At 28.7% G+C, this 10,000-nt stretch overlaps 3 non-coding genes across 3 annotated transcripts in view; all 3 read right to left on the bottom strand.

Annotated features, from left to right (window-relative positions):
* Positions 1-1,399, bottom strand: part of LOC145848541 (small subunit ribosomal RNA) — a 1,808-nt gene extending 409 nt beyond the window's left edge. Inside the window, exon 1 of the ribosomal RNA XR_014372021.1 lies at positions 1-1,399. This exon is cut by the window's left edge and continues 409 nt beyond it. This is a non-coding gene — a ribosomal RNA (small subunit ribosomal RNA).
* Positions 1,400-5,250: 3,851 nt separating this feature from the next.
* Positions 5,251-5,369, bottom strand: LOC145848534 (5S ribosomal RNA). Its single transcript, XR_014372014.1, has one exon. It is a non-coding gene; the product is annotated as a 5S ribosomal RNA (ribosomal RNA).
* A 2,855-nt stretch (positions 5,370-8,224) lies between these two features.
* Positions 8,225-8,343, bottom strand: LOC145848546 (5S ribosomal RNA). The gene has a single exon (XR_014372025.1). It is a non-coding gene; the product is annotated as a 5S ribosomal RNA (ribosomal RNA).
* Positions 8,344-10,000: the final 1,657 nt, after the last annotated feature.

The raw sequence follows: 10,000 nt of genomic DNA, 5'->3' as shown, positions 1-10,000 counted from the left end.
CTAGTCCCTCTAAGAAGTTGTCTCCGACCCAATGGGTCGAGCAGCTATTTAGCAAGTAAGAGTCTCGTTCGTTATCGGAATTAACCAGACAAATCGCTCCACCAACTAAGAACGGCCATGCACCACCACCCACAGAATCAAGAAAGAGCTCTCAATCTGTCAATCCTCGCTGTGTCCGGGCCGGGTGAGATTTCCCGTGTTGAGTCAAATTAAGCCGCAGGCTCCACTCCTGGTGGTGCCCTTCCGTCAATTCCTTTAAGTTTCAGCTTTGCAACCATACTTCCCCCGGAACCCAAAGACTTTGGTTTCCCGGAAGCTGCCGGACAGTTCTTAAGTTCGACACTGCCCGATCGCTAGTCGGCATCGTTTAAGGTCAGAACTAGGACGGTATCTGATCGTCTTCGAACCTCTGACTTTCGCTCTTGATTAAAGAAAACATTCTTGGCAAATGCTTTCGCAGTCGTTCGTCTTGCGCCGATCCAAGAATTTCACCTCTAACGGCACAGTACGGATGCCCCCGTCCGTTCCTATTAATCATTACCTCGTGCTCCGAAAACCAACAAAATAGAACCGAGGTCCTATTCCATTATTCCATGCAACATTATACAAGCGTAAAGCCTGCTTTGAACACTCTAATTTTTTCAAGGTAAACTTGCCGGACCACCGCAACACTCAGTTAAGAGCACCGCGAAGGCACCGACCAACAAGAACAACAAGGCCAGTGCTAGCCTTTCGACCGACCAACCTCGCCGTCCCTATATCCAACTACGAGCTTTTCAACCGCAACAACTTAAATATACACTTTTGGAGCTGGAATTACCGCGGCTGCTGGCACCAGACTTGCCCTCCAATGGATACTCGTTAAAAAGTTTAAAGTGTACTCATTCCAATTGCAGGACCTCGTACGAGGTCTGCATTGTTATTTTTCGTCACTACCTCCCCGAGCCGGGAATGGGTAATTTGCGCGCCTGCTGCCTTCCTTGGATGTGGTAGCCGTTTCTCAGGCTCCCTCTCCGGAATCGAACCCTGATTCTCCGTCACCCGTTACAACCTCGGTAGGCCGATACCGTACCGACGATAGTTGATAGGGCAGTTGCTTTAATGAGATGTCGCCAGCACTAGGCCGTGCGATCCGCAAGCTTATCCAGAGTCACCATTGTAACGACCCGAAAGCCGGTTAGTTTTGGTCTGATAAATGCGCGCCTCACGTCAGTTCGGCGCTTTACGCATGTATTAGCTCTAGAATTGCCACAGTTATCCATGTAAAAGCGTACAATCAAATGAACCATAACTGATTTAATGAGCCATTCGCAGTTTCACTGTACGTGAGCTCGTACTTACACTTGCATGGCTTAATCTTTGAGACAAGCATATGACTACTGGCAGGATCAACCAGATAACTATCCGAGGGCGTTTAAACCCGTTGCTCGACTGAGCGTTTTTACTGTATAAATACAGACCTTTTCTATCACTCGGCTTAAAAGCCTTGCGAACGTTACTGAAAGTCGGCGCCGGCCTTTTGCTGTTTAAAGCGCCAGCCCGCGTCGACTGCAGCATGCAGCTATACAACTGACTGTTCTTTCTCCCGACCAACCGTTTGCCTTCTGCCGGTTAACTCGTCAGCAGCAACACGCCATCTGTCTGCTGCAGTTACCCGCCTCGAGCCGTGCCTGCCTGCGTCGGCTACTCGTCTCGACGACTTCACAAAGCTATAAGCCTACCGCCGCTGGACGCTTGTAGTTTTTCATACGCTGCTCCAATGCGTTTACATAGCACGTTCGCCGCCGCTGCAATAGCCGCGCCTCGGGTGCTAAACAGTAATGCTTTAAGCCCGCTTTCTCGTCAAGTCGACCGAACGCACAAACACGTCTCTCTCACTAGTGTAAAGTAATGCATACGTGTATGATGCTCAAATGTTGCTGTTGAACTTTTTTTGCCGATTTTTTCCGATTTTTTTCAATTTCTTTGTTTCTTTTCGATTATTTTAATGTTTTAAGCTTATTTATGCTACGTTTAAATGTTTTAATACTTTTTTATACTTTATTTAATATGTTTAAAAGAAATAAATAAAAAAAAATATGTATAAACTACTTTTTTTAATGTTTTAAATATATATATATTTATTATAAATAAACTTTATTTGTATTATTTTTTATTTAAGCGTACTTTTTAAATCTTTATATTTGTTTTATCGTTTTAAGCACATTGCGATAAATATAATAAACAAAAAATTGAATAAAAATAATAATAATAAAAAAAAAAAAAAAAAAAACATAAGCTTATTTTATATTTTTATTTTATTTTTATTTAAACTTACTTTTCAAACCTTAATACTCGTTTTATTTTTTTAAGCAGATTGCGATAAATATAATAAACAAACAATTAAATGAAAATAAAATAAAAAAATCAAACATAAGCTTATTTTATATGTTACATTTTATCTTTATTTAAACTTACTTTTTAAACCTTTATAGTTGTTTTATTTTTTAAGCACATCGCGATAGATATAATAAACAAACAATGAAATAAAAATAATAATAATAATAATAATAATAATAATAATAATAAAAAATCATAAGCTTATTTTGTATGTTTCATTTTATTTTATTTAAAACTTACAATTTAAACCTTTGTATTTGTTCTATTCTTTTAAGCACATCGCGATAAATATAATAAGCAAACAATTTAATAAAAGTAAAATAAAAAAATCAAACATAAGCTTATTTTATATGTTTCATTTTATCTTTATTTAAACTTACTTTTTAAACCTTTATAGTTGTTTTATTTTTTAAGCACATCGCGATAGATATAATAAACAAACAATGAAATAAAAATAATAATAATAATAATAATAATAATAAAAAATCATAAGCTTATTTTGTATGTTTCATTTTATTTTTATTTAAACTTACTTTTTTAACCTTTATAGTTGTTTTATTTTTTAAGCACATGGCGATAGATATAATAAACAAACAATAAAATAAAAATAATAATAATAATAATAATAATAATAAAAAATCATAAGCTTATTTTGTATGTTTCATTTTATTTTTATTTAAACTTACTTTTTTAACCTTTATAGTTGTTTTATTTTTTAAGCACATGGCGATAAATATAATAAGCAAACAATTAAATAAAAATAATAACAAATAAATAAAACAATACGGCTAAACTATAAAAAGAAAACTAAATAACTGATAAATACTTGTAAAACATTATTTGAAAAATGTATTTTGAAACACAACACGATTGATTTATAAATAATAATATATTTTTAATTTGTGTAGTTCATTTAAAGTAGTCTCCCTTTTTGCTTCTGGTTTTATTAGAGTTATATATAACAATAAATGGTGTAGTTTATTTAAAGTAGTCTCCCTTTTTGCTTCTGGTTTAATTAAAATTATATAACACATACTATAGTAAGTTAAATAAACTATAGTAACTTTATAAAACTACTTTACAAAATACATTTGTATAATTTAATAACTTTAAAATAACTATCAAGAATAAAATAGAATAGCTTTAAGTTTAGTATACAATTGGTATGTAAATTGTGTAGTTTATTGAAAGTAGTCTCCTTATTTGCTTCTGGTTTTACTTGAGTTACATAACGTTAAATAAACATACTTAATAAACGTAACCATCAATACTGTCATTTTAATAAAACTAAGTACAAATACATTGAATTAACATAGAACTTTAAAAAGCCTTCGCTAGTATCTGTTGGTAACAGTAAATAACCTATTATGACTCACAATACAGGAGTGCGAAATTTATTTTTCATTTGATTTTTCAGGTATTTATTTATTTGTGGAAATAAACTTTTTTATTACATTAGAAACTAATTGAATTTTTCCTATAACTATACCTATTATTATATTTAGTATGCTTAAAAGTAATAAAATGACACGTCGCGATTATATAATAAACAAACAATCAAACAAACAAAGAAAAAAAAAAAAAAAAAAACTATTTTTTTAAACTTATATTTCAACTATATGTCTTATTTTATTTTCATTTAAACTTACTTTAAACCTCTGTATTTGTTATATATATATTTCAACACAATACGATTAAACTATAAGACAAACAACAAAATAAAATAATCACATTAATAAATACACTAAGCAAATAGCTAGAATAAATATAAATAGTTCAATATATACAATATATTTCTTCCATTTTTAAGTTACTTGTTAAACATATTTATTTAAAAATGTTTCTTTAGAATATAAAACTAACAGTTCTACAAATAAAGAAATTAAAAAGCCAATACACATAACACTAACTTTTCATAAATTAGATATGCAAATATGAACAAAATAGTAACTAAATTCTAAAGCTTTTGTAAACTGTGAACTTATAAACTTATAATAATAATTGCATATTCACCATTCACAATAGCTTTTTATTTAGTACACAACTGGTCTGTAAATTGTGTAGTTTATTGAAAGTATAATCCCGTTTTGCTTCTGGTTTAAATAAAGTTATACAACACATACTAAAGTAAATTAAATAAAGTAATTCACTACTATCGTATTAAATAAAACCAATTTACAAAATACATTAATTTAAATTAAAGTGAACTTTGAACTTATAATAATAATTGCATATTCACTATTCAGAATTTCTTTAAATTTAGTACACAACTGGTCTGTAAATTGTGTTGGTTCTATTCAAGTACTCTCCTTGTTTGTTTTGTTTTAGTTGTATTTATTTTTAGATACTAGCACATTCAATACACATAATAAAGTAAACCAAATAAACTCTATTAATTTAAACTAAGTACAAATACATTAAGTTAATACAAAACTTTAAAAAGCTTTTGCTAGTATCTGTTGGTAACAGTAAATAACTTATTATGACTCACAATACAAAAGTGCAAAATTTATTTTCGTTTGATTTTTCAAGTAGCCACGCTTTTATTTGTTTTTGGACAAAAAGACTTTAAAGTTTTAGTATAAAAGACTAGTTGTATTAATTTTAACTCAGAAAATTGTACTCTACAAGATGGTGCCATTATTTTTTCGATATCTCAAACTGGTCAAACCACTTTTTTAGCGCTCTAATTGGTTTAAACAGCAAATAAGCAAACAGCAAATAACGTTATCTGATTGGCTAAGGTTTTTGTTTGCTAATAACTAGAATTTTCTTTTCTTTTAAGCGTTAAAGAAATGTAAATAAACGAGTAATAAGTATAAATAGGTCAGAAAGAAAAATAGTACAAAAAAGATGAATTCAAAAAGCAAAGGCCTACGGCACGTGGTATTCCCAAGCGGTCACCCATCTAAGTACTAACCACGCCCGACACTGCTTAACTTCCCAGATCGGACGAGATGGGGTGTACTCAGTGTGGTATGGTCGTAGGCGTTTGAAGGCGTTTACAAGCCTTTATAAACCCTTCGGTTTATTTAAAAAACCTATTTGCACTTGATTTACAATCAATTTGATATTTTAAAATTATTCCTTATAAAATTTTAACCTGAATTAACTTTTTTTTTGTTTTTTTAATCAACAGTTACTCCCAAACTGTACTAAAACTGTATTGTAACTGTACAAAAGTGTTTGTTTAAATAATTGTTATCTATAAATTACCTAAGACCAGGAAAAGTAGAAGTAAAGTTTATTGAATTATTAAATAAATAAAATAAAATCGTAAAATAAAATAATACAATATGTTTACAATTTGTCATTGATCTATCCATTTATGTTATTGCATTACAAATACAAACATTGCATACATTCAAGAGTATTATTCATCAATCTTTTCAATATAATAAGTTTTAAATTTATATTTATTTTTAAATAATTCCTGACATTTTAGATTACCTGAGATTTTTTTTTAATTAAATTAATTTTAGTAATTAAATACTTGACGTTCTATTTTGTTTAATTTGATAACTCAACCATGTTTATTTTTTTTACTAATTTAAAAGAACTATTAAACTAAAAGACATTACATACAGCTTCTAAAAGTTTTAAACACCTTAAAAAATATTATTATTTTAAAGATATATTAAAGAACTAAACAGATATTACTCCTAAAAAATCTTGTTAATAATATATAAAAAGTACTCAAAGTCAGACTCGGAAATATATATACTGTTGTATATCTTACTTGAAGTTCACTGTAATTGACACTGTATAACAAAATTATAAAAATCAACCTATTTATATAGCAAAATATTTCTTTATCTTTGTCGTGGCGCGGTGGGTCAGTGGTCTTATCAGCTGACTCATAAGCAGAAGGTTGTAAGATCGAATCCCGCTAGTCGTCACGAAACACCACTATCGTTCAATGTTCGGGCTTCAAATTCTTTGAGATTATACTGTACTATTTATCTATCTAACTAATCTATCTAACAAATGTTGTTCAATCTAGGTTGTGGGTACTTGGGTCGAGTAATGCCTTTGACTTACAATCTGTTGTGGATTGACAATATTCCTCTATCTATCATTAAACAAATCTATCTAATAAATGTTGTTCAATCTAGGTTGTGGGTACTTGGGTCGAGTAATGCCTTTGACCTACAATCTGTTGTTGATTGTCAACATTCCTCTATCTATCAATAATGATTATATTCAATAATAAATGTTGATTAATTCAGTTGTAAGAAAACCAGTGCGCTGGTTAGGTTGGGTAAGGCCTTCGACTTACAATCTTGGGGATTATCAACGTTCATCACAAGTACAGTAACGATCTCATTGAATTTCCAGTTGGAACATAGGATTGTAGTGGTGGCCTACTTTGTAGGTTTTTTGCCTAGTTTGTTTTTTGCCTAGTAGTGTTTGCCTAGTTTGACAAACTATAGTATATATATTGTATAACTTTACTTGTATTATTTTTTATTTAAATTACTACTTATTATTAAAGAATTAAATTTTTTTAGAAAAAAAAACTATGTATTTTAACTAATGCTTATATTATATGTTTTGTTTTATTTTTATTCAAACTTACTTTAAACCTCTGTATTTTTTATACAATACGATTAAACTATATAACAGAAAAATAATTAAATAATCAAACTATTGAATAAGCAGTTAATTAGTGTGTTTTTTTATGCTTCTTTCATTTTTAACTTACTTGTTAACCATATTTCTTTTATTAAAGTATAAAACTAACAGTTACTAAAATAAAATAATCATAAAGTCAATACACAAAACACTAACTTTTTATAATTTAAATATGCAAACATGAATATAGTTATGAATCTATTATTTATTCAAATAGAATTATTCAAAGCTTATAATTATAAAGCTTTTGTATAATGTTTCAATTACAGTGAACTTTAAGTAAGATAAGTTTTTTTTTTTGTAATAACTACAAAATTGGTATTTTAGTTTATTATTAGTAACTAAATACTTATATTTATTATATTTAAAAAAAAACATCTATACTAACTCTAATTTCAAAGCATATTAAATACAAATTTTACCAACTAAATATTTATTTTTATTTTAATTATTATAACTTTCAAACATAAGCTTGTATACCTTATATACCTATATACCTCATATAGTAGGCTTGACATAACATAACATTATTTAATTCTTTTTGTTTGAAATAAACTCATTTAGTTATTAGTAAATTACAACATAAATGTTTATAACAATATAACTAAGATTTAGCTTTTGAGTTAGTAAACTTTGATAGTTTTCTTTTAATAGTTTAATAATCTTTATTTAAGTTCAAGCAAAATTGCTATATATTTAATACACATACAAAAGTAAACTAAGTAAACGTAATTCAATAGTTTCTATTAAGTAAAAGTAATTACAAATACATTAAGTTAATACAAAACTTTAAAAAGCTTTTGCTAGTATCTGTTGGTAACAGTAAATAACTTATTATGACTCACAATACAAAAGTGCAAAATTTATTTTCGTTTGATTTTTCAAGTAGCCACGCTTTTATTTGTTTTTGGACAAAAAAACTTTTAAGTTTTAGTATAAAAGACTAATTGTATTAATTTTAACTCAGAAAATTGTACTCTACAAGATGGTGCCATTATTTTTTCGATATCTCAAACTGGTCAAACCACTTTTTTAGCGCTCTAATTGGTTTAAACAGCAAATAACGTTATCTGATTGGCTTACGTTTTTATTTGCTAATAACTAGAATTTACTTTTCTTTTAAGCGTTAAAGAAATGTAAATAAACGAGTAATAAGTATAAATAGGTCAGAAAGAAAAATAGTACAAAAAAGATGAATTCAAAAAGCAAAAGCCTACGGCACGTGGTATTCCCAAGCGGTCACCCATCTAAGTACTAACCACGCCCGACACTGCTTAACTTCCCAGATCGGACGAGATGGGGTGTGCTCAGTGTGGTATGGTCGTAGGCGTTTGAAAGCGTTTACAAGCCTTTATAAACCCTTCGGTTTGTTTAAAAAACCTATTTGCACTTGATTTACAATCAATTTGATATTTTAAAATTAATCCTTATAAAATTTTAACTTGATGTAAGTATTTTTTTTATTAAAACCTTTTTTTTTGGTGTTTTAATTACAATTACTCCCTGTAACTTTATTTAAGACTTTGTTTAAAAGATTGTTAACTATATTCTATATTAAATACTATGATTAGAAGTAAAGTTTATTAAGTGATTAAACTAAATAAAAAACAATGTTAAAATAAACATGTTGTGTTTAGTTTGTTTTACTATTTCTCATTGTTCTATTTATAGATGGTTTTGTTTTACTTCAAGAATATTTATAGTTAGTTTCTAAAGAATATCTCATACTACATCAGATTTTACGATTAACTTAATTTTAGGTAATAAAATATTTGACGTTTAATTTAATAACTCATCTATGTTTATGTTATAAAATAATAGTATCTAATACACATACATTATAATATAATAATATGTATAACTAGTTGTTTTACTTTAAAATGAATAATTAAGTGGAAGAATTAAAAGAACTCACATTTTTGAAGAGAGCGTGGAAAACCAGAATAGTCTTTTAAAACATTTATTAAATTATCGATAAATATAGAATACAATAGAATTAAACATATAAACGTAACTGTGGTTGCTTAGAAACTGAACAAGAAAATTTTTAATAAAAATATAAAATAGTTATTATATAGAATTAAAATAAAATAAAAGTAATATAAATTATATTTTTAAACTAAATAACAATTCACGAGCAATATTAGCGCATATCAGAGTATGAGTTTATAATAAAGGAATTGCTTCCTTGATGTTGATACTTACCTTATTCAAATAGAATACATTTTCAGCAATCAGGCTTGTGTTTATCTTAGCGCGCGTAACACAACGTTTGTGGGTTTTGGCACACTTTTGTCGATAGTGGGCGCCCCGCCTTTTAAGTACAGAAATTTCGGGAATTTTCGATTTTCGGAATTCTGACTCGACAGATCGTTTTTGTTTGGTCCAGAGACCCCGTAAAAAATTTTTCAGCCCATTTGAAGCATGATGAAAAAATGTTATTTCGACCCCCTTTTTTTAGGGGTTACGGGGACATCAACCCATTTTTTGGGAATAAAAAACTCCTAGAAAAGGACCACTTTTCTTCTTTTTTCGAATTTCGACTTTTTATTTTTTTGGAAAATTTTTCTATTTTCTTTGTTTGTTCTATTATAATGTCGAAAATATTTTTTTTGAGCTTCGCAACGCATAAGGACTAACGTAAGGTAAGTTTTAAAAGATTTTTTTTTTCGATAATTTTTTCTATATTTTTTGTTTGGTCCATTACAAAGTCGAAAATATTTTTTTACGGCTTCTAAACGCGTGTAGATTAACCGTAGGTAGGTTATTTCGAAATTTAAATCTTTCAATATTAATAATTTTTTAGTAAATTGTTCGATTATGAGGTTTTTATGGCTCTTTCAGCACCCAATAAGTACATTAGAAAATAAAACATGAAATAAAAACATCAACTAAAATGAAAATAACATATTCTGTGAAAAAACCTACGAAAATTCTTTATGAAATTTTCTTTGTCACATAATTGGAAGCTAAGAAAAACCGGAAA

The sequence above is a fragment of the Thalia democratica genome, unplaced genomic scaffold (genome assembly GCF_965202585.1).
Source record: "Thalia democratica unplaced genomic scaffold, ktThaDemo2.hap1.1 HAP1_SCAFFOLD_1517, whole genome shotgun sequence".
Lineage (NCBI taxonomy): Eukaryota > Metazoa > Chordata > Thaliacea > Salpida > Salpidae > Thalia > Thalia democratica.
This window is presented reverse-complemented; position numbering and strand designations above follow the sequence as displayed.